The sequence below is a fragment of the Hyperolius riggenbachi genome, chromosome 6, assembly GCF_040937935.1.
Source record: "Hyperolius riggenbachi isolate aHypRig1 chromosome 6, aHypRig1.pri, whole genome shotgun sequence".
NCBI classification, from domain to species: Eukaryota; Metazoa; Chordata; class Amphibia; order Anura; family Hyperoliidae; genus Hyperolius; species Hyperolius riggenbachi.
In genome coordinates this window covers 114,052,392-114,076,847 of record NC_090651.1, presented here as the reverse complement: position 1 = coordinate 114,076,847, position 24,456 = coordinate 114,052,392, and the positions used below count along the sequence as shown (strand labels likewise).

General features: G+C 45.3%; 1 protein-coding gene across 4 annotated transcripts in view; it reads right to left on the bottom strand.

Annotated features, from left to right (window-relative positions):
• The window catches only part of DIPK1A (divergent protein kinase domain 1A), a 228,858-nt gene that overhangs the window by 99,614 nt on the left and 104,788 nt on the right, over positions 1–24,456 (bottom strand). The window contains exon 1 of one of the 4 annotated variants that reach the window (XM_068242605.1): positions 8,559–8,749. The exons of the other annotated variants lie outside the window; for them this stretch is intronic. The gene's annotated coding sequence lies outside the window, so the exon portion shown is untranslated. Of the gene's footprint in view, positions 1–8,558; positions 8,750–24,456 lie in introns of those variants that run through there. 4 annotated transcript variants of the gene reach the window in all.

Genomic DNA, 24,456 nt, shown 5'->3' with positions numbered 1-24,456 from the left:
GAAGGGTGTTACCTTCCATTCATCTATAACTTTATCATTACTTATCGCAATTAACCACTTAAGGACCAGCTAACGCCCATAGGCGTCAGCAGGTCTTAAGTGGGTTACCATGAAAACGGCCGCTCGATCGAGCGGCCTTTCCATGTCAGTTCACGGAGGGTGTCTCCATGAACAGCCGGAGAGCCGCCGATCGCGGCTCGCTGGCAAAATGTAAACACGCGGGGAAGAAATCCCTGCTGTTTACATCATACGGCGCTGCTGTGACGTAGATCGGCGATCCCCGGCCTCTGATTGGCCGGGGATCGCCGGCATATGATAGGCTGAAGCCTATCCTTCAATGCGCAGGACGGATATCCGTCCTGTGCAGCACACAAGGGGAGGGAGAAGGAGGGAGAGGGACGGAGCAGCGAAAACGCTGCGGAGGGGGGCTTTGAAGAGCCCCCCCGCAAAGCGCAGCAAGCCGGAGGCGATCAGACCCCCCCAGGAGGACATCCCCCTAGTGGGGAAAAAAGGGGGTAAGTCTGATCGCCCTGGATATTTCCTGATCGGTGCTTCGGGCTGGAGAGTCCACGCAGCACCGACCAGAAGAAAATCCCCTGGTCCTTAAGTAAAATGAACTACATCTTGTTTTTTTCGCCACCAATTAGGCTTTCTTTAGGTGGGACATTATGCCAAGAATTATTTTATTCTAAATGTGTTTTAATTGGGAAATTAGGAAAAAATGTGGGAAAAAAAAGTATTATTTTTCAGTTTTCGGCCATTATAGTTTTTAAATAATGCATGCTACTGTAATTAAAACCCATGAAATGTATTTGCCCATTTGTCCCGGTTATTACACCGTTTAAATTATGTCCCTATCACAATGTTTGGCGACAATATTTTATTTGGAAATAAAGGTGCATTTTTCCAGTTTTGCGTCCATCCCTAATTACAAGCCCATAGTTAATAAAGTAACAGGGTTATACCCTCTTGACATAAGTATTTAAAGAGTTCAGTCCCTAAGGTAACTATGTATTTTTTATTTTTATTATTGTAAATTTTCTTTTTATCACAAAAAAAAAAAAAAAAAAAAAATTGGGAGTGTGGGAGGTAATGAGTTAATTTATAATATAACACTATGTATTTATATATGAAAAATGTTTTTGGGTGTAGTTTTACTTTTTGGCCACAAGATGGCCACAGTAATTTTTTGTTCATGCGACTTGTAAGCGTAGGAAGTACGCTTACAGGAAGTGCAATGAGGCTGGGTAACTTTTTTTTCCACAATGATCGCACTGCTTCTCATAGAAGCAGCCGACCATTGCTGGGGTGCTTAGATCAAGGAACGGGAACGTTTTTTCCCGTTCATTGATCTACAGGCGAGCGGGCGGCAGCGTGCACATGCGCACGAGCGCGGACATCGGCGGTAACGGCGGAGGTCCGTGTATCTACGCCCCTGGTGGGGAAAGGGTGTTAAAAGGGGCGTAGATACACGCACCTGTGGTGGTAAAGTGGTTAAGGTTATGCAGTATTATAAACAAACCGTTATAATAAGAAATAAATCATAGTCAGGTAAAAGGTTGACCAAGCATGGTCCAGTATCTGTCAGAAATTTGACTAAACTAAGCCCTATTTTCGTATAGTGGAAGGCTACGCAACTGTTAAAAATCAAGGCTTTTTTTTATTCCATATTATAAAACACTAGTTTAACTCCTTTGACCAACTTTCCACCAAGACAATCATAGCAGGTGTCTAAGCTTGCCATTTAACAAGAACTAGAATAAATGCTTCTGGACCTGCAACTGATTTCTGTATGTAAACCTCTTTGCATCCACTTCTACAGCCTTAATACAGAGGAAGTGAACATTGGTTCGCAAAGCACGTAGACTAAGACTTGTTTTCAAGTAAGAAACTACTGTATTGAAGTAATGACAGGGAATCTATAAATGTGTTTACTTACTTTTGTTCTTTGGGTGGCCCAGCAATCTTTTAGCAAAGGTGTTGCACAGCTCATGAAAATTAAAGGACAACTGAAGTGAGAGGGATATAGGGGCTGCCATATTTATTTCACTTTAAAGGACCACTATCGCGGAAATCGTAAATATGTAAAATAACGTAAACACATACAAATAAGAAGCATGTTTCTTCCAGAGTAAAATAAGCCGTAAATTACTATTCTGCTATGTTGCTGTCACTTACAGTAGGTAGAAGAAATCTGATAGAACTGACAGGTTTTGGACTAGTCTATCTCCTCATGGGGGATTCTCGGGGTTTTGTTTATTTTCAAAAGCACTTCGTGAATGGCAGTTGCTCTGCCCAACTGCCAAAAAAGTGTGCAAACAGGTAGAGTGGCAGCCTGCATCTTTATTTACTTGAAAGACAAAAAAACCGAGAGCCAAATCTGGTGCAGTATGTTCAGCCAATGTGGAAAAATATTTATATGAGAATATACTCACAAATGTGGGTCACCACGCAGGCGACCACTGAAATGGCAGGTGGGGAGAATTTTTACCTGACCCCACTCAGGTATAAAAAGTCGCTCTCTATAGAAAAGAAATATGGGGAAACACCCCTCCACCTAGGGTGGACAAGATATGAATAAAACTGGTAAAGATAGAGGCGCCAAAATTGGATAAAATGGTTAAAAACTGTTTAAAAAGGAGGAGGTGGGTGGATCCACTGTCCTCACTAAAAAGACCAGGCTAAATCAAGCCGTAAATAATACAAAAAACATTTATTGATCTCCAAATACAGTGCAACGCGTTTCACGGGCGAACATCCCGCTTCATCAGGCAATTGAGGTAGGAGAAACACACATGTGGGTCAGTGAAGAGCTAGAGCGCCTCTGTAGCTACAGACTGACCCACATGTGTGTTTCTCCTACCTCAATTGTTGCACTGTATTTGGAGATCAATAAATGTTTTTTGTATTATTTACGGCTTGATTTAGCCTGGTCTTTTTAGTGAGGACAGTGGATCCACCCACCTCCTCCTTTTTAAACAGTTTTTAACCATTTTATCCTATTTTGGCGCCTCTATCTTTACCAGTTTTATTGCATCTTTATTTAAATCCCTTTCAGGGGTTGTCTCTTCAGAAATAATGAAAGCCTTGCAGAGAATCCCCCATGAAAAGATGGACTAGTCCAAAACCTGTCGGTTATGTCAGATGTCTACTACTTACTTACTGTAAGTGACAGCAGAATAGGAGAAAGGTAATTTATGGTTCATTTTACTATGGAAGAAACAGGCTTCTTATTTGTATGTGTTTACATGTATTTTACATTTTACAATTTTCGCGATAGTGGTCCTTTAAGCAATGTCAGTTGCGTGACTATCCTGCTGATCCTCTGCCTCTAATACTTTTAGCCATAGACCCTGAACAAGCATATGCAGATAAGGTGCTTCTGACATGTCAGATTGGACAAGATTAGCTCATGCTTTTTTCTGTTATTATGTTATTGTCTGTGTTACTCAGACACTACTGCAGTGAAACAGACCAGCAGGGCTGTCCGGCAACTGGTATTGCTTAAAGGGACACACACACACAAAAAAAAAAAAGAAAAAAAAAAGAAAAAAAAAAAAAAAAAGATTTACTCACCTGGGGCTTCTACCAGCCCCCTGCAGCCATCCTGTGCCCACGCCGTCTCGCTCGGATCATCCTGCGGAGAGGAACGCGAAAAAGCAGACGCGTGGCCAGGCCTGTCGCCGAACATGAAAGTAGCTGGTGGCGGGGACAGGAGGATCCGATCGTGACTGCGAGGGCACAGGACAGCTGCGGGGGGCTGGTAGAAGCCCTAGGTGAGCAAAACTTTTTTTTTCAGTCTTAAAGTGGTATCGTCACCATAAAAATCAAATTTCAACAGCAACTGGTCTGAGTGTATTAAGTGATAAAGATGCTAATCCTGCATTCAAAACTTTCAAAACTTTTTCTGCTGTTATGATTTGGAGTTATTACTATAATCAGAGAAAAAGCATGTGTGCATCAACCAAGTGAACCTGACAAATCTGGCTTTGCAAATTTGGCCTATTGGCTAATCACGAGACATTGCTCATGCAAATAAGCATTTGCTTTCGCATGCCTAAATATGCAGGGTCAAAACCAAAAACCGCAAAACAATCGCCCTGCGGGAATTAGTTCATGCTATACAGCACTATCCAGGGGCGCCACGAGGAGGCTTCCCATTGCCCCCATACAACCGGGGGGCCGCGGGGGTCCCAGGCACTCTCACCGCCTGGAACCCACACAGCGGCACCCCGGAGGTGGAGGCCAGGGGGTGCAGGCGATCTCCCCAGCGTGGCCAGCGCCGGGAAGAGCCGCCCGCACACACCTCCCAGGATTAAAAACAGGCACTTACCTCAACATCCATTGCGTTCTGCTATATGCGCATAACCTGGGCGCGACACATAAGGGGCGGACAGGCGCAAATAGCCTGCTCCAGGGCTCTCACCTCCTAAAACAAGCCACTCACTACCTGCCCTCAGAAGAAAGAAATGCAATGCTTACTATAATCAGAGAAAAAGCATGTGTGCATCAACCAAGTGAACCTGACAAATCTGGCTTTGCAAATTTGGCCTATTGGCTAATCACGAGACATTGCTCATGCAAATAAGCATTTGCTTTCGCATGCCTAAATATGCAGGGTCAAAACCAAAAACCGCAAAACAATCGCCCTGCGGGAATTAGTTCATGCTATACAGCACTATCCAGGGGCGCCACGAGGAGGCTTCCCATTGCCCCCATACAACCGGGGGGCCGCGGGGGTCCCAGGCACTCTCACCGCCTGGAACCCACACAGCGGCACCCCGGAGGTGGAGGCCAGGGGGTGCAGGCGATCTCCCCAGCGTGGCCAGCGCCGGGAAGAGCCGCCCGCACACACCTCCCAGGATTAAAAACAGGCACTTACCTCAACATCCATTGCGTTCTGCTATATGCGCATAACCTGGGCGCGACACATAAGGGGCGGACAGGCGCAAATAGCCTGCTCCAGGGCTCTCACCTCCTAAAACAAGCCACTCACTACCTGCCCTCAGAAGAAAGAAATGCAATGCTTACTATAATCAGAGAAAAAGCATGTGTGCATCAACCAAGTGAACCTGACAAATCTGGCTTTGCAAATTTGGCCTATTGGCTAATCACGAGACATTGCTCATGCAAATAAGCATTTGCTTTCGCATGCCTAAATATGCAATGGGAAGCCTCCTCGTGGCGCCCCTGGATAGTGCTGTATAGCATGAACTAATTCCCGCAGGGCGATTGTTTTGCGGTTTTTGGTTTTGACCCTGCATATTTAGGCATGCGAAAGCAAATGCTTATTTGCATGAGCAATGTCTCGTGATTAGCCAATAGGCCAAATTTGCAAAGCCAGATTTGTCAGGTTCACTTGGTTGATGCACACATGCTTTTTCTCTGATTACAGTTAGCATTGCATTTCTTTCTTCTGAGGGCAGGTAGTGAGTGGCTTGTTTTAGGAGGTGAGAGCCCGGGAGCAGGCTATTTGCGCCTGTCCGCCCCTTATGTGTCGCGCCCAGGTTATGCGCATATAGCAGAACGCAATGGACGTTGAGGTAAGTGCCTGTTTTTAATCCTGGGAGGTGTGTGCGGGCGGCTCTTCCCGGCGCTGGCCACGCTGGGGAGATCGCCTGCACCCCCTGGCCTCCACCTCCGGGGTGCCGCTGTGTGGGTTCCAGGCGGTGAGAGTGCCTGGGACCCCCGCGGCCCCCCGGTTGTATGGGGGCAATGGGAAGCCTCCTCGTGGCGCCCCTGGATAGTGCTGTATAGCATGAACTAATTCCCGCAGGGCGATTGTTTTGCGGTTTTTGGTTTTGACCCTGCATATTTAGGCATGCGAAAGCAAATGCTTATTTGCATGAGCAATGTCTCGTGATTAGCCAATAGGCCAAATTTGCAAAGCCAGATTTGTCAGGTTCACTTGGTTGATGCACACATGCTTTTTCTCTGATTACAGTTAGCATTGCATTTCTTTCTTCTGAGGGCAGGTAGTGAGTGGCTTGTTTTAGGAGGTGAGAGCCCGGGAGCAGGCTATTTGCGCCTGTCCGCCCCTTATGTGTCGCGCCCAGGTTATGCGCATATAGCAGAACGCAATGGACGTTGAGGTAAGTGCCTGTTTTTAATCCTGGGAGGTGTGTGCGGGCGGCTCTTCCCGGCGCTGGCCACGCTGGGGAGATCGCCTGCACCCCCTGGCCTCCACCTCCGGGGTGCCGCTGTGTGGGTTCCAGGCGGTGAGAGTGCCTGGGACCCCCGCGGCCCCCCGGTTGTATGGGGGCAATGGGAAGCCTCCTCGTGGCGCCCCTGGATAGTGCTGTATAGCATGAACTAATTCCCGCAGGGCGATTGTTTTGCGGTTTTTGGTTTTGACCCTGCATATTTAGGCATGCGAAAGCAAATGCTTATTTGCATGAGCAATGTCTCGTGATTAGCCAATAGGCCAAATTTGCAAAGCCAGATTTGTCAGGTTCACTTGGTTGATGCACACATGCTTTTTCTCTGATTACAGTTAGCATTGCATTTCTTTCTTCTGAGGGCAGGTAGTGAGTGGCTTGTTTTAGGAGGTGAGAGCCCGGGAGCAGGCTATTTGCGCCTGTCCGCCCCTTATGTGTCGCGCCCAGGTTATGCGCATATAGCAGAACGCAATGGACGTTGAGGTAAGTGCCTGTTTTTAATCCTGGGAGGTGTGTGCGGGCGGCTCTTCCCGGCGCTGGCCACGCTGGGGAGATCGCCTGCACCCCCTGGCCTCCACCTCCGGGGTGCCGCTGTGTGGGTTCCAGGCGGTGAGAGTGCCTGGGACCCCCGCGGCCCCCCGGTTGTATGGGGGCAATGGGAAGCCTCCTCGTGGCGCCCCTGGATAGTGCTGTATAGCATGAACTAATTCCCGCAGGGCGATTGTTTTGCGGTTTTTGGTTTTGACCCTGCATATTTAGGCATGCGAAAGCAAATGCTTATTTGCATGAGCAATGTCTCGTGATTAGCCAATAGGCCAAATTTGCAAAGCCAGATTTGTCAGGTTCACTTGGTTGATGCACACATGCTTTTTCTCTGATTACAGTTAGTTATGATTTGGAGTTATCACATACTTATGGAACACTGGCCCTTTAGTAGTCGTGCCAAAGAATTGCATGCTGGGGGTTCTTTTTATCTATAATCTATTCCTCCTCTTCCCTTTATTTCCCTGCCAGCTGCTTATCTGAAACCTGATCCCCTACTCACTTGTGTTTACAAGCAAGGCTGAGGTGACTCAGCGATTGGAGGAGACAAGAAAAAAAGTAAAGGGCAGAAATGACATCACGAGTTAGCCTTAACTGTGGGCAAAAGACATGGCCCCCACCAGGAACAGAATTCTCGTAATTTACTATATAACATTCACTGAAATCAAAACGTGGACAGTATAATACATGTGTTGTGTAAGTAGATCAAGTATTTATCTACTTATATATGTGGTTTTTTTTCCCCTGGCATAGTATGGCTGATCCTACTGCTTTAAAGGAGTCATCAGGCAATCTCACAAATGTAAAACACGCATGTCTGCGTGTAACTAACCTTTTTTGTTCCCTGATCGTGCCCTCCATTCCCCGTCCAAATGTAGCATTTTCGTGCGGTAAGCCCCGGTCGGGGACCCGACCTCGGGGTCGGGCTCCCCAGCGACCCGGAACTACTGTGGCAACGCAGGCGTAATATGCTCCGGGACGCTGGCGCAGTGACTTCTAATGCGTGCAGCCGTACTGGAGCTGGAGGCTAGGCGGCGGCTGTCGGAGTGGGCTGGGAGGAGGAGTGGGCGTGTCTGACGGGCGGTGGCAGAAGCGGAGGGTTTGGCTTGCGGGTGTCGAAGGCAAGCTCAAACCCTCCTCCTGCCCTATACTACGTGTGCGTAGCCGTACCGAACTGTACGGAAGCACGCAATGCACAGTAACAGTAACAGGGAGGTTTGACTTTAGGGGCTGAGTTATCGAGTTTATGTACGCATGGGGAGATTAGTGTTAGGCCAATATAAGGGGGAGGTTAGTATTAGAAGTAGATGGAGGGAAGTTAGTGTTTGATGTAGATTGAGGAGGGTCGAAATGAGAATTAGTTAACAGGGCGAGATTGTAGAATATCCATATAATTACCAATAAATTTACCAATATTCTACTAATGACATTATCTCACACTCATTTTACCAAAAATGATGGGGGGAGGGTGGGAATGAATATGAAGTCACATAAATTTCTTCCCAGGCATACATACATAAAAACAAAGACAAAAAAAAAAAAAAAGACAACCACCCTACTCAGGTCCCGACCATGCTGTGCGCCTGTATGAATACACTGTACAATGTATGACCAATATTGATATGGTAAACAACTTTGCCAGTGCATTTGAAGTTTACTGTAAAGGGATTCCACTGTATTTCTAAGCAGAACCCCATAAATATACCAACTATTATTACCTAATCTTTCAGGCTCTTCGCTTTAATTCCCTATTCTATACAGTACATGTATAAAATAACAAACATGATACTATCATAGAGACCTTTATGAAGCAATAACTTTGGTCGACCACTTAGAAAATAAATGACATTTTTTTACCTGCCAGTTGTGCCTTGAGAGCCATTACTTTTATGCAGCTTTCTGTATAAAGGTACTTCTGGTCCATTAAATATATGAGTCAAGCCATAGGTTGTTACACATGAGAAGCCATGAAAGGATAACTTGGCTGCGCTGGAGAGTACAGTCAATTGTTCCGTCCGTAACAATGCAGCTCCTGTTATTGATTGATTCAGTTACTTCAGCTTTTCCATTGTCCATAGAAAGAGGCGCAGCCTAGGCTGGCGAAGACAGATCACTAGGTAAACAAATTATTAAGTTGCTGCTTTACTTTATAGTTCTCTGGTGTATGACGACTCTTCACAGGAAAAGATCAAAAAACCCATTTACTTACATGAAGCCCCTGTGCCTCCTCCACAGCAGAACATAAATTTCAGGTTAATCTTTCATTCCCTTCTGCCTAAGGATACTACAAATTCAAGGCAGCCATGTGCAACAATGAATAGGGAGTGAATATGAGGAATCTCATCTACATCTGCTTCAATTAGTTTAGGCAGTTATACCACTTTTACATTCACAATGTGCTTTACTCATATTATGTTCTTTCCAAACAATAAAAAGGGGCATAAACGTATCTTTAAGCCTCATACACACGTACAAGGAATGTCGCCAGGCAAGGATTGGTACCTGATCCCTTGGGCGACATTGCAGGGCTGACACTGTACAGATGGTGTGCTGTTGCTATGCAGGGGGCTGAAGGAAAGCATGGTTAAGATGTCACACAGTGGGTGGGGTGAGTTGGGAAAACAAAGCCCTCTTTCTCTACCGATGATTGGCCGAAACAATCTGCCCAGCTGATCTCTGGCTAAGGCATTGGGATCCACTGTACACACGTTAGATGCTCAGCAGAGGCAATCGTGATTGGCCTTCTTATCCGTGTTTTATCTAGCATAGGTATGTGGCTATAGCCTTGAAGCTCTTCTGGACAGGACACTCTTCCTATTGTGTTTAAATGTGAGATTAATTGCATTTTTGAAGTCCAAGTAAAATCTGATGTATTTAAATTCTAGATAATGCAGAATATGGTTAAAGCTTTGTGGCTTTGCACTACTGGTGGGCCTCGAGGGCAGCCTTCATGTTGACTCATAACATAACATTGAGAACTACACCAGGTGCTGTCTCTAAACAAAGCATTGGTACACTTGATGGCAAGAGGGTCCATGGAGGAGCAAATTATTCCACTCAGTCACAAGGTAGAGCATTTACACTTTGGCAAGTGATAACATCTAATGCTAGGTACACACACAATACAATTTTCTGACAGATTTAATGTCAGATCGACTATTTCCAACTGGTCTGATCTGATTTCCAATCGATTTCCCATATATGTGAATGGAAAACAGATCCGACCTGTTGGAAATAGTCGATCTGACAGTAAATCTGTCAGACAATTGTATCCTGTGTACCTAGCATTAGATCGGTCCACAATTAATATTTTACTAGTTTGATCAGGCTTCAAAGGATGTTCCCTTTTACCCTAATGCATAGCGGGAATACCCAGCCACGCATGTATTCAAATACCTGATAAGATTTCTTTACGTTTTATTTGGATTAATTTAAAGCATATCATGAATCTGAAACGCTTTATTTTGATTAAAATTACATGAAGATCTGGTACTCTAATGCGGTTATCTGATATATGACTTTCAGTTGGGTCCTGTCCTTATTTATTTATTTATATAGCACCAACATATTATGCAGCACTGTACAGAGAATATAGTCTTGTCACTAACTGTCCCCCTCAGAGGGGCTCACAATCTAATCCCTGCCATAGTCATAGGTCTATGTATGTATCGTGTAATGTATGTATCGTAGTCTAGGGCCATTTTAGGGGGAAGCCAATTAAGTTATCTGTATGTTTCTGGGATGTGGGAGGAAACTGGAGTGCCCAGAGGAAACTGGAGTGCCCAGAGGAAACCCACACAGACAAAGGGAGAACATACAAACTCCTTGCAGATGTTGACCTGGCTGGGATTTGAACCAGGGACCCAGCACTGCAAGGCGAGAGCGCTAACCACTACGCCTTGCAGCACAGTGCCAGCCTGATCACAACACGCTCATATGAAATGTGACTTGTACTAGCAAACAGCAACTACTGACTTGTGTCTTGAACACATGCTACATGGTTCTAGCCATGGCAGCGGGTCAGAATGTGTATAGGGGACCCCAATGCATTGGCGAAAGATTTGGTCTGCTGGGTGATCTCATCTGAGTGCAAACTAAAGGTGGGTACACACGTCAGATAAAAGTCTTTGGAAAATGAAAGATCACAGACCAATTTTACCCCCTTCCATGTAATATGAGGGCCATACCCTACACAGTCTATTCTATGGAGCTGAACTCCTCATCAGATAAAAATCTTTGCAAGATGCTGCACACAAAGATGCTGTACACATGCAACAGATCAGTATATGCAAAAGATCAGTTCCTGCAAAAGATCCGTTCCTGCAAAATGCATTCATAGTCTATGATATCTGCAGATCTCGTACACACCTTGTTTTTTTTTTTTTTTTTTAACAAATCAATATTATTGATTTTCATTAGAAAACACGAACAAGCAAGTACACGCAGGTACTCAAAGAACATTAAATAAGAAGGAAAAACAGTGGTGCACATACTGAATATACAAGAGATACGTCTTACAAGAGCAGTAACAAGTATCTTATGCAGTATGAAGAAACCATTGTATTATAATACATTCTTAACAGTTGAGCAGTATAATACTGATTACATCAAAAGCATGACAAACAGGCACATATTCCTCAATTTGGACAGTATAATCGTGGCTGTACCACCTGTTGGAAAGGGTTAAAAAAGGAAAGAAATAAGACGGAAAGAGGGAAAAGAAGAAGGGGATAGAGTGTAATAGATGGAAAGGAGTTAAAGTCCGGTGCCTACCTCCATAGACCAAGGCTAATAAGGGTATTACAGAGTATAGAACAAAGAATAGCTAAGTTAGTAATAATAATGGCAGTATTTGTATAGCGCCTTTCTCCTGTCGGACTCAAAGCACTTGCGAGGCAGCCACTAGAGCGCACTCAGTAGGCAGTAGCAGTGTTAGGGAGACTTGCCCAAGAAACTCCTTACTGAAATAGGTGCCGGCTTACTGAACAGGCAGAGCCGAGATTTGAACCCAGGTCTCCTGTGTCAGAGGCAGAGCCCTTAACCATTACACTATCCAGCCACAGCCACTGTAATTCAGTCCTCTGGGCCTACAGGGAGAGCTTCTACATTGTTATACCATGGGGCCCATATTTTATCGAATCGACAGGGGCAGTTACGGCTTTTGTATGTCAATCGATATAAAGGTAGGCTTTTTATAATGGTGTATTTCCAGTGGTTAAAAGAAGGGGGTTTATCTGATTTCCAGGTACGGAGTATTTCTTTAGGGCCATAGAAGCATACTATTCTAATTAGGTATTGGGGGTGTTTGCCCGGTGGAGTATCATCCAGTAGTCCCAGTAAAAAGACTCTAGGGGAAAGTATCAGTCGTGTTTGCAGAATTTCATTAAGTAGGTTGTTAATTTTAGACCAAAAGGAACGCACATGAGGACATTCCCAGAACATGTGAAAGAAAGTTCCTGGATCAGCAGTGCATCTGGGGCAATTGGGGGTATTGGAAGTAGAAATTTTATGCATACGTACGGGTGTGAGATAGGTACGATGAAGAAATTTAAATTGTATTAAGCGATCTCTGGCCGAGATAGGAACTTTGACAAAATTCTCTAGAATTTCTTCCCAGTCCTTCGTATCTAATCCAGGAACTTCCTCGTTCCACCTGGTTTGACATCTAGCGAGACTATGAGTAGTACTGTTCATGAGGGCAAAGTATATTACCGAGAAAGGTTTTTCTAGGCCATCCACCATTAATGTTTGTTCTAAATCGCAAGAAACCAGTGTTGGACTGCCATCTTTAAATTGGGTATTGTAAGCGTGCCTGATTTGTATATATCTAAAGAACATTTTGTTGGACAAGTCATAGGTATTTTTGAGAGCGTTAAAGGATAGTATTTCTGCATTCCCTGTAATATGCCGTATGGCTTTTATGCCCTGGCGGGCCCACACACACCTTGTTTAACGGACAATTATCTGCAGATCAGATCCACCAGGATGGATCTCCAGATCGGCAGATAATTGTCTGATCTGCAGATTAATGTCAGTTAAACAAGGTGTGTATGAGATCTGCAGATATCATAGACTATCAATGCATTTTGCAGGAACGGATCTTTTGCAGGAACAGATCTTTTGTAGATACGGATCTGTTGCATGTGTACAGTATCTTTGTGTGCAGCATCTTGCAAACATTTTTATCTGATGGGGAGTTCAGCTCCATAGAATAGACTGTGTAGAGCAGGGGTAGGGAACCTATGGCTCGGGAGCCAGATGTGGCTCTTTTGATGGCTATATCTGGCTTACATATAAATCAGTAGGAGTTGATTCACTAAACTACATTGATCAAGCAGCACAAATTAGTGTGGCAGCGCAAATAAAATTTTCAAAGTAGGCACGCTACTGCTGTAGCATGCACTACTAACTTACTTTCACTCCCCCAAAAACAAACAGCTGCTCCAATTGTCCCACTCTGGACCCTGTCAGGTCCAGTGACTTTGTAGGATGAGATCCCCACACTTTGATTGGCCCAATAGGCTGCCTGTCACTTGACAGGCAGCCTGTTGGGCCAAAGTGCGGGGATCTCGTCCTACAAAGTGAATCAACCCCCAAGTCAGCTGGCTAATTGTACAAACTGTTAGTCAGTATTTCTCCTGTCTGGGAAATTGCTGATGTTGCTGAAACCCAAGAGAAGCTGAAGACGTGTCTGACGCTTTCGCCGCCTGGCGGATCAACTGTGTACACATCACCATGGGCCCTGTGCTGCACATGCTCACTGTCCCAGTTTGAAACATATTGTATGGCTCTTACAGAATTACATTTTAAAATATGTGGGATTTATAGCTCTCTCAGCCAAAAAGGTTCCTGACCCCTGGTGTAGAGTATGGCTCTTATACTACATGGAAGGGGGTACAATTGGTCTGTGATCTTTCATTTTCCAAAGACTTTTATCTGATGTGTGTACCCACCTTTACTCTATTGTTCTCCTACTAACCTCGCCCACTCTGTGCTGTGTCATTGCCCTCTGCGCCTTTTCAAAGCTACAGAGGGCACAGTCAGGCTAGCGACATATGTACAATAGTCCAAAACTGAGGGACTGAGTCCCGATCCCTGCTGACTACAGTAATTGTGTGTGTACACACCTTTACAATAATCAGGTCTCATCATTTCTTCAAATGTAGAATATAATATTACAAGTTTCCAATAATGCCTTATGTTAAAATTATTTAAAATTATGTAATTCAATTTAAATTACATGTATTTTTTAAGCACAAAGCCAAAGCCTTTGCTGAGGACTGATGAACTGAAAACTGTGCAAAAAGTTCCTTTTTTCTTTCACTTTTCTAAGCTGGTTATGGAGACAAAATATGCATTTGTGATACAAACATAGCAATTGCTGCAATTTTTAATGGGAAACCCCTATTTGATTTCAGCAGAATTTGATTTACACGTCCCACTTAGAACACAACACTGATATAAATCGGGAAATCCCTGTATACTGATCAGCAGTTTGCAGGTTACACAAGGAGAATCCAGTTACCAACTATTTGCATGTAATTACCGTATTTTTCGGACTATAAGACGCTCTGGACTATAAGACGCACCTAGTTTCAGAGGACAAAAATCATGGAAAAAAATACAGAACCTGGTGCGTCTCTAGTATAGAGGCGTCTTATGGTCCTTCCCTCTCTCCCCAAGCTGTATCTATTTAAACTTCACTGCCCAGCTACACTAACCCCTATTGCCCCCACAACCTACAGTAAGATGCACTATACCCACAACCTACACTAAGCTACACTGTCTCCACATCCTACACTAAGCTACACTGTCCACACAATATACACTAAGCTACACTGTCCCCACAACCTACACTAAGCTACACTGTCCACACAATATACACTAAGCTACACTGTCCCCACATCCTACACTAAGCTACACTGTCCCCACAACCTACACTAAGCTACACTGTCCCCACAACCTACACTAAGCTACACAACCCACACTAAGCTACACTGTCCCCACTATATACACTAAACTGCATTGACCCCACAACCCACACAAAGCTACACTGTCCCCACTAAATACATTAAAGTATACTGTCCCAACAAACTACACTAAGCTATACTGTCTCCCCAACATACATTACAGTACATTCACCAGGGCAGGGCTTCAGTGTGCTGTTAATGGTCCTGGATCGGCCTTGGTCTTCCATCAGCGGCGGTCTAATCAGTGGCAGTGAACAGGGGATCAGCAGAAGCTGCCCACGTAGTGAGAGGCTGCTCACCAGTCCGACAACGGCAGGAGAACAGGTCAATAGCGGCGGGGAAACGGTCATCTCAGCACTGATGGAGCTGCAGCCGCTGAAGGATTGGCCCACGTGGTGCACCCGAGTGAAAGGAAGATGATTGGTCCGGGTCTCGGCGGCGGGTAACTGATCACAACAGCCGCGGGGAAATGGTCATCTCAGCGCTGATGGAGCTGCAGCCACTGGAGGATTGGCCCACGTGGTGCACCTGAGTGAAAGGAAGCTGATTGGTTCGGGTCTCGGCGGCGGGTAACTGATCGCAACAGCGGCGGGGAAATGGTCAGCTCAGCGCTGATGTTGGTTGAGCTGCAGCCGCTGGAGGATTGGCCCACGTGGTGCACCCGGGTGAATGGATGCTGATTGGTCCGGGTCCTGGCGGCGGGTAGCTGGTCTCAACAGCGGCGGGGAAACGGTCATCGCATGGTGGTGGAGCTGCATGTCACTGGAGGATTGGTCCGCGTGGTGTGCCCGGGTGAGAGGAAGCTGTTTGGTCCGGATATCTGCACCGGGTGTCAGCAGCAGTGGAGGATTGGCCCACATGGTGAGGGGAAGCTGGGTTATAGCGGCAGCGGGGAAACAGTTTACTCAGTGGAGGCAGTTATACAGATGGAGCCACCGAAGAGGTTGCTGACTTGCCGCCAATCACAGAGCGAGCACAGGGCATTCAGGGAGCCTGTGTGCTGCTCCATGGGGAAGTGCTGGGAAGAAAGCTGGAGCCCCATCCATCACACGCTGGGCGCTGCCTGTGGAGGACACCTGGCTGCACATTCGGACTATAAGACGCAGGGACTTTTCCCCCCCACTTTCAGGGGAGAAAAAGTGCGTCTTATAGTCCGAAAAATACATACTATTGGTTTATACTAAATTGCTTACAAGATGAAGACATTAATCACACTGGCATTCAGGGCAAAATACACCTCAGTAACACATTTCCTCAGCACTTGAAATTTCCAATCACAAAGAAATCATAAAGATGAGCTCGGCTGAATGTCAAGTGATCCCCTCTGTCAGGGCTATGAGAGACATGAATAAGCAAAATGGAAGAGAGTGACAATAATGGAGTGGTTTATATACAGAGTATTGCCAAACACAATTCCTATTGCTAGGAAAGATAAAACAGAATGAAAATATTTGAGCTGTGTATAACCAGCGCATTTATTGAAGGCAGCTTTCACTGATCTGACTGCGGTGAAAAGGACTGCCATCTATGGGTTACTAGCACAACTGTCATGTAAAAGAGCCACATTAGTGACAGCAGGGAGTGGCACGCTGCGGAGGCTGGAAGCCTGCATGATATGCAACCTTGCAGCCAGTTAGGGGTACAGCAATACACCACAGGACCACTTACAAACAATGCATCAATATGCCTTGGATACTGGTCTATTTCCAGAAACCCTAAGGCAAGCCTTGGTCGTGGTAAATTACAAGGAACCCGAGGCGAGGTGAGAGGTATATGGAGGCTGTCATATTAATTTCCTTTTAAACAATACCAGTTGCCTGGCAGTCCTGCTGATGCATAGTAGTCCTGCATCTAATCTTGTCAGATTTTTGGTACAAATATCTTATCTGCATGCTTGTTCAGGGTCTATGGTTAAAAGCATTGGAGACAGTGGATCAGCAGGACTGCCAGGCAATGACTGCGTCATGGTGATGGGCGTGAACGCGGCAGCATATGTCATACTTCACACGTCTCTCACCACTTTAAAAGACAACTGGGAAAGATCTAGGACCGTATGAATCAGACCAATTTCTTAAAGGTCCTATTTGAGAGAACCATGATCATTTTGGGGAGTAGTTTAATAAAGAACACTATTATAGCGGAGCACTTTAATAATTAACACTATAACAAGGAACACTGTAGTAGATGAGCGCCATAATTATGCTCTAATAAGAAACACCAACACGGACAGGAGCATAACAAAAATGCCCCGGGCCTCCAAAATGTTTTTTTCAGGGGTTACCTAATGCCCCCCCCCCCCCCCATCACGTGGCAGAACACACATATACCCCCCACCCCTCAGTTGGGTCCTTACCTCTCCCCCCCCCCCCCCCCCCAGTCAGCAGAGCAGGGAGCAATGCAATATCTACCTGCCCTCTGCTGTTTTGGGTCTTCTCTTTCTACCATTAGCCATTGACTCCATGTGCTAACAAACAAACCAGGGAAGCACTCTTGCTTGGCAATATACCTTCTATTGTACACAACAGTGCACAAACATTTTTGAGCTACTCACTCTTCCTCAGGTGTACCTGCGGAAGAGTCATCTATCGCACAAGTACCGACTCCATGCTGCTTATCAGGCTCTCAGTCATGCTGCATGCATCAGGAGCCAGAGGATGGTAGCATGGAGCATGTAACTGCCAGGAATTAGAGAAGAGCAGACGCAGCGCTGGAACAGGTAAATATTACACTGCTCCCTGCGCTTATTCGGCACAGTGGGAGGGAAGAGAAGCGGGCCCCCATAGCCACAGTCACAAGGGCTATTGTTACACCGGTGAACCCGAGTTACTAGAACAGGGAGCACTGTAAGAAAAGAAACATAGAATCAAGGCTGTTACAGTAACAAAAGTTTACACCCACTTTTAAAGACGATCCATCCTGTAAAATAAATCCTCACTTCCTCCACTAATTCAGAAGTTTTTTTTAAGATCCAAAGGATATTTGTAGGTGTCCTCCAGGGTAAAAAGGCAGCTTCAAACTTCAAATACATTTGACCAGGGCTCTTTTCTACTGTTTCCAATGTTGCTGTATAAATGTTTTTAATCCACTTTTATGTCCAACCTACAAGACGTGGTGCTAACCTGCGTGTTTGCATTTCCATTGTGTGTACTTGTATAGCTCATAAAGTTATTCAAATACTGCCCATATCAAACAAAGAATTCTACAGACTCTTGCCAATGCTAACATTTGGTAAACGCATCACTTGCTCAGTCTCATAAGCACGATGAATCTGTTTAATCATACCCAACAAGGGATTTGTTTTGAGGATCATAGATTAACTGGAATATAAAAGAATTCGTAACGGAGGTGACATTTTTAACCTCCTTGCCGGATATCCCGAGCTCAGCTCGGGGTAACCTGCCGAGGAGGATTCCTCAGGCCCTGCTGGGCCGATTTGCATAATTTTTTTTTTTATACACGCAGCTAGCACTTTGCTAGCTGCGTGTCACTTACGATTGCCGCCGCTCAGTGCCGATCTGCCGCTACCCGCCGCATCAGAGGGAGCCCCCCCCCCCGAGACCCGTGCGCTGCCTGGCCAATCAGTGCCAGGCAGCGCTGAGGGGTGGATCGGGACTACCTCTGACGTCACGACGTCGATGACGTCATCGCGCCCATCGCCATGGCGACGGGGGAAGCCCTCATATGCGCCGGCGGCGATCGGTGCATACGGGGGGACGCCGCAGGGAGGGGGGAAGCATGTAGCTAGCGCTAGGCTAGCTACATGCTAAAAAAAAAATAAAAATGCAAAAAAACACCCTCCCTGCCGTGCGCAGCAAATAATTAGAACGGCAGGGAGGTTAATACATGTTATTACACAATATCGCCTACCCTAATGGCTGGATGTAAATTTTTGCTCTCCTTCTCATTTTTATAATGCACAGACAGGATATATGTGAAGCTGGTGACGCCGATTACATATTTATGGCTATGCAGTTTTGCAAAAATATATGAAACACATAACTGACTGAAAACAACTGTCCCTCTTTTGGAGGGACAGTCCCTCTTTCTTCCTCATCTGTCCCTCTTTCAGGACTGATGTAAAGATCTACAGTATATAAATATATGGATTTTTCTACTAAAAATGTATTTACTATACTCTATACTTTATTTTCTTTTTTTGAAATGTATATATTTCTTATTGTGAAATTTTAATATGAAGGAAAAGAAGTGATAATAAAAAAGAATCAGTGTGGTTTTAATTATTTTGCTTATGAATTTTTTATAGTATCTTTGGCTAGTGGTGTGGTGGGGGCATGACTAGAGGAATGACTAGGGGCGTGGCAGGGGCATGACATGGGCTGTCTTAAAGGTGTCCCTCTTTGCTATCTCAAAACGTTAGGCGGTATGTCGTAGGAGAAACATTCCTTATTTCACACATTTACTATTGCTTAGATTTTTGGTAATTTTTTGTTTGTTAGGAAAAAAAAAAATCAAAATGGACTGACCGAGCTAGGATAAACTTCTTGAATTTGTTAGGAATAGATATTGTAATTTAACGAATTGTAAAGTTGAAGAGCTCTGTACTCATTTCTAAATATGAAATTTAAAAAAACCCACAGCAATTATTAGTCTGGGAAAAAAATGCAATTCACTATTTTCACTGCAAAACACATCCTGTACTAATTTGGTGAATATTTGCACAGGTTTACCATTTTGCATAATTCTATCGGACTTCGGCTGTTGGCATTTGATTAAAGGGGAAACAATAGTGAACTCAGCATGAAACAAATATGTTCACAGTAACCACACACTTTTAAGGATTGTAACATTTAATAACTTCATTTTCTTAAGATTGAGCTTTCATATTTGAATCATCATATTAAAGTCTAAGGCCTCGTTCACATCATTTAGCGCAGATGGCTGTGCGATTGGAACGCAACGCGTCCGATCGCACGCCATCTGCGCTCCTATGCGCTGCGCTGCAGATCCCATTCATTACAATGAATGGGATCTGCGCTGCGATTCCCAAAAATGCGTGCAGCACGCGATAGCGCAATCGCGCTGCCACGCAGCGCATATGATGGGAACGGTAGAAGGGCTGTCTATGCCCTTCTACCGTTCTTGCGTGTCGCACACTATACGCGCTGCCAAAATGCGGACGGCAGCGCGTATAGTTTATTTGGGGGTTGATAAAAGCAAGGAAAGTGAAAAATCCATGCCAGGTTTTTTAATGCTGTCCGGGCACATATTAGAAAGAATTAAACCTCCCTTCCTATTGCTGTCACAAGCATCACAAAAGTGAGGGGAAATAGCAAAAACAGGGACAGCAACAAAGATTTTTGTTAAACACTGGGGAAGAGAACAAGTTTTTACTGCTGTCAGTGTTTCAGATAGAGACATTTAATTCCCTCCCTATCTCAGGGTTATCACAAAACAAATTGAGACGAGATTTCCCAAACGGGTCAAAGACAGCAAAAACGGCCAGTGGTTCTAACCCAAACTAAAACAAAGTCAATAGAGGGAAGAGACACCCCAAAAAGTATAATATATTTAACAACTGTTAGATAAGAATAAATGCTTACCTCAATGAAGTGCACAATATGTGTGATAAGTAATGAGAATTTTATTAAACACACTACTGACAATGGCTTCAATTCATCAAGCATTACCGCATTCGGTAATGCTGAAAACAGCTGACTTAACGAAGCACTTTAGAAAATGTTAATTCATCAAAGCTGTTACCGAATGAGAAGCTGAAATGACACAGCAATGAGATAAATTACCGACTTGTGCTCAACACATGTCAGCAAATGTCAGTAAATGTTAATTCATCAAGGTTCCCACATTCGCTAGCACATTCGGTGTTTATCTCCAGCTCTCCCCTGTCGTTACAGGCTTCGAAAGCCTTCTGTGTGAATGTTTTCATGATTAGCAGGAGCAGGCAGCCAATAGAAACAGCCCCTGTTCTCCTGCAAGTGCTGCTGATAGGTCACACAGGCTTCTCCACACAAGCTTCCAGACCTCCCAGGCAGTGAACAGAGATAACAGGACAAAAGATATCCCCAGATGTCCTTCGGTGGTTTAACCCTTTGAGTCCCTGTTTGAATATACAAAGATGCATGTGGTGAAATCACCAAGCATGGCATTTGTAAAGTCTCCAGGAAGTTTATCTACATTGTGGCAAATAAGTAAAATGTTAAGAAACACTGATGGACAGATTCAGAGCAGCAGAGGCAGTATAAGTAACAGTAAATATAACACACGTTTACATGTAAAGGGATGTCTGGATGCCTTCTATTGTTATCAGCTTGTAACAACACAGAGACATTCCAAGCTGCTCTGCACCACTCTGCCTTTATCTAACAGCCTTTGATGAACTGAAGCCGTAGTACTTCGGTAACTTAACGAACCTCTACCACACATGGGAAAATATTGATGAATTAGCACAGTGAAGTGTAAAATACCGAATGCGGTATTTTAAGGACTGGGATTTTGTTATCGAACACCCTTTGATGAATTGAAGCCAATGACTGCCCACTTCTTCAGGTCAAATACAAGTGTCTTGAAGTAGAGCAAGCAACTCGCACACACTCCTAGCTGTGGCTTGCTCTACTTCAAGACACTTGTATTTGACCTGAAGAAGCAGGCAGTGACCCATGAAACACATCAGCAATGTGTTTTATAAACATCTCATTACTCATTACATATATATTGCATTTAAAGAGAGTCTGAAGCGAGAATAAATCTCGCTTCAGACCTCAGATAGCAGGGGCACGTGTGCCCCTGCTAAACCGCCGCTATCCCGCGGCTTAACGGGGGTCCCTGATCCCCCAAATTCCCTCCGTAATGCGGGGGAGCGCTTCCTGGTTGGGGCAGGGCTAACCGCCGCAGCCCTGCCCCACGCGCGTCTGTCAGCGCGTATCTCCGCCTCTCCCCCGCCCCTCTCAGTCTTACTTCACTGAGAGGGGCGGGGGAGAGGCGGCGATGCGCCGCTGATAGACGTGACTGGAGGCAGGGCTGCAGCCGTTAGCCCTGCCTCCAGGAGCGACCAAGTCTGCGACCAAGTGTCGCAGTGGGGGGTTTGGGGGTGAAGGGACCCCCGTTTAGCGGCGCTATTGCGGCGGTTTAGCAGGGGAGCTCTGAAGCGAGATTTATTCTCGCTTCAGAGTCTCTTTAAGGGGACTCCAAGCAGTGCAGTTACTATGGAAAGATGCATACCATTTTGAAGCTCTCTTTCTCCGCTTTCCAATGATATACAAACCGCCACCCTATCGAAATCGCGGTCGCCATCTTGGATTCCTTATTTAGCATTGTATTATGCAGGATGACACTTTCCCCAGTGTCGGCAGCTCCATTCAGCACAATGCAATGAAATACAAGGAACCCAGGGGGATATAATTACAAACATCATGCTGGTAGGTGTGAGGATATAATTCATTAGTTGTGGGTATGCTTAAAGGCATACCCACAGGCACTGCTTGGAGTCCCTTTAATTGAGGCAAGCCTTTTTACTTACCTTTTAAACCATTTTTTAAGAGGTTATCCTTTTTAGGGCCCTCTTTGTTGACAATCTCCATCCCTCCCCTGGGGGATGCAATGGTACCATTCTTTTAGCCTTTCCATTAGCCTTTTTGAGCACGGTGTGACCAAACAAGGTACACCAGAGAACCACACACCCAAGTGGGGATGGGCAACCCTCACACGACTTTCAATCCTGGTCACCATGGATGCAATCCATTTCTGTAAGTACCTCTCCTTATTTACTTCAATAGTCCTGCACGTAGTTACAACACTTCACGGGGCTCATGGTGTCCCCTTGTGTAAGGGCTTGGGTGAAGTTGTGCTTTAAATACAGAAATTTGTACATTAAGCCAGGGGTTCTCAAACTGGGTGCAGCGGCACCCTGGTGCAACTCGAGCACCTTTTCATTGTCCTTTGTGCATTGCCATCAGGAAATGCAACCGCACATTGATATACAATGGATGGGTCAGTGCTCACTTGGAGGGGGATGCCGATTGATGGGGGTCACTGCCTACTTGAAGGGGGAATGTTGCCTAATAAGCATCACTAGCTTACTTGACAGGAGAGAAATGCTGCCTAATGAGCAATACTAGTCACTTTTCTTTTTTCATGAGGGAAGGGGGGTTGCAACTTAATTGTTGGGAGGGGAGGGAGTCACTAACTACTTGGAGCAGGAACGATGCGTAACAAGCATCACTAGCTGCTTGCTTAATAAAAGATCATAACATTTTGGCAGCTGTTTTTTGCTCAGGGTAGCCATCAAGGTGCCCTCATACCACAAAGTTTGAGAACCACTGCATTAAAGAAAATCTATAACATCAAAAAGTCCCCTGGGGGGTACTCCTCTCGGGAGGGGGAAGCCTCAGGGTCCCAATGAGGCTTCCCACACCGTCCTCCATCCCTCGGGGGTCTCGCTGCAGCCCTTCGAACAGTGGTAATGTAAATATTCACCTTCCCGGCTCCTGCGCAGGTGCTGTGGCGGATCTCGGCTCCAAAATAGGCGGAAATACCCGATTGCCGTCGGGTCTGCTCTACTGCGCAGGAGCAAGTCTCCGGCGCCTGCGCAGTACAGCGGACCCGAGTGAGATCGGGTATTTCTGTCTACTTTGGAGCCGAAACCCGCAACATCGCCCCCGCTGGAGCATTGAAAGGTAAATATTGAACAGGCTGTTGGCTCGCTGTTCGGAGGGCTGCAGTGAGACCCCCGTGGGACAGAGGACGGCATGGGAAGCCTCATTGGGACCCGGAGTCTTCCCCCTCCCGAGGTGAGTACCCCTCAGGGGAACTTTTTGATGTTACAGTGTCTCTTTAAGCCAAAAACTACAGTCATGTGACCACAGCAGTGCTACACTATTGCTACTACCTTGAATTAAAATTCCCCTGCTCCTCTTGCTCCAGATGCCTATTGAAAGTATCTGCCGAGAATCTAGCATGTGCATGGCGGATGCCGATGCATTGTTGAGAGATTTGGATTGACTGATCATCTCAGCTGAACTCAGGCCAAACCTGTTGATCTTGGCCTGCTCCATGCCACTCCATTGTGCGCCACATCAGAGGCCCTTCTCCCCACTCCAAAGAAGAATGTGTCACTAGCCTGTAGGGCTAGCAAAATGTCTGTACAGAACTTGCCCCCAAACCATCATGTGAGGGATTGAGTCCTGATCCCTGCACACCACGGTAATTAAGCCTGTGTACGTAACTTTAGGGAGTACAATCATCCCCATTTATAAAGGCTCATGTACAAGTACCAACAGTCTGTCCAACTATCTTCCAAACCTGTCTGTTGGAAGATAAGTTGGGTGTGTGTATGGTTAGCAAACATCCAGATGACCAACTGATAACAGGTTGTTTGCCAGATCCAACCAGTGGATCAACCTGCCCAACTATCATGCAGGTTGGAATGTGTGTACAAGTCTTTTGAACAACTTTTTAATGCGGACGTTGTGCAGTTTGTCATTTATCTTCCACGCATACTATTTGAGTGAGTTGGTTGTTTAGTTGGTTGCCGTGCGTACGTACATATCAAGTAAACCACTTGTGATTGGTCATGTTGTGTGGTTGGTTGTGCATTGAGTTGGATGTTTGTATGAGCTTTAGGACTATTATATAAATGAACTAAATGCAGATAAGGACAAAACCATGTCAGAGGAAATTCTATAGTATTTGTCTTTAGCTTGTTGCATTCAGCTGCATACATACAGGCATGACCATTAAGCAGCACAGGCACTATATGGATAGAGGGGTTTTCAATTAATAGAGTTTAATCAAAACAATTCCCAACAGCA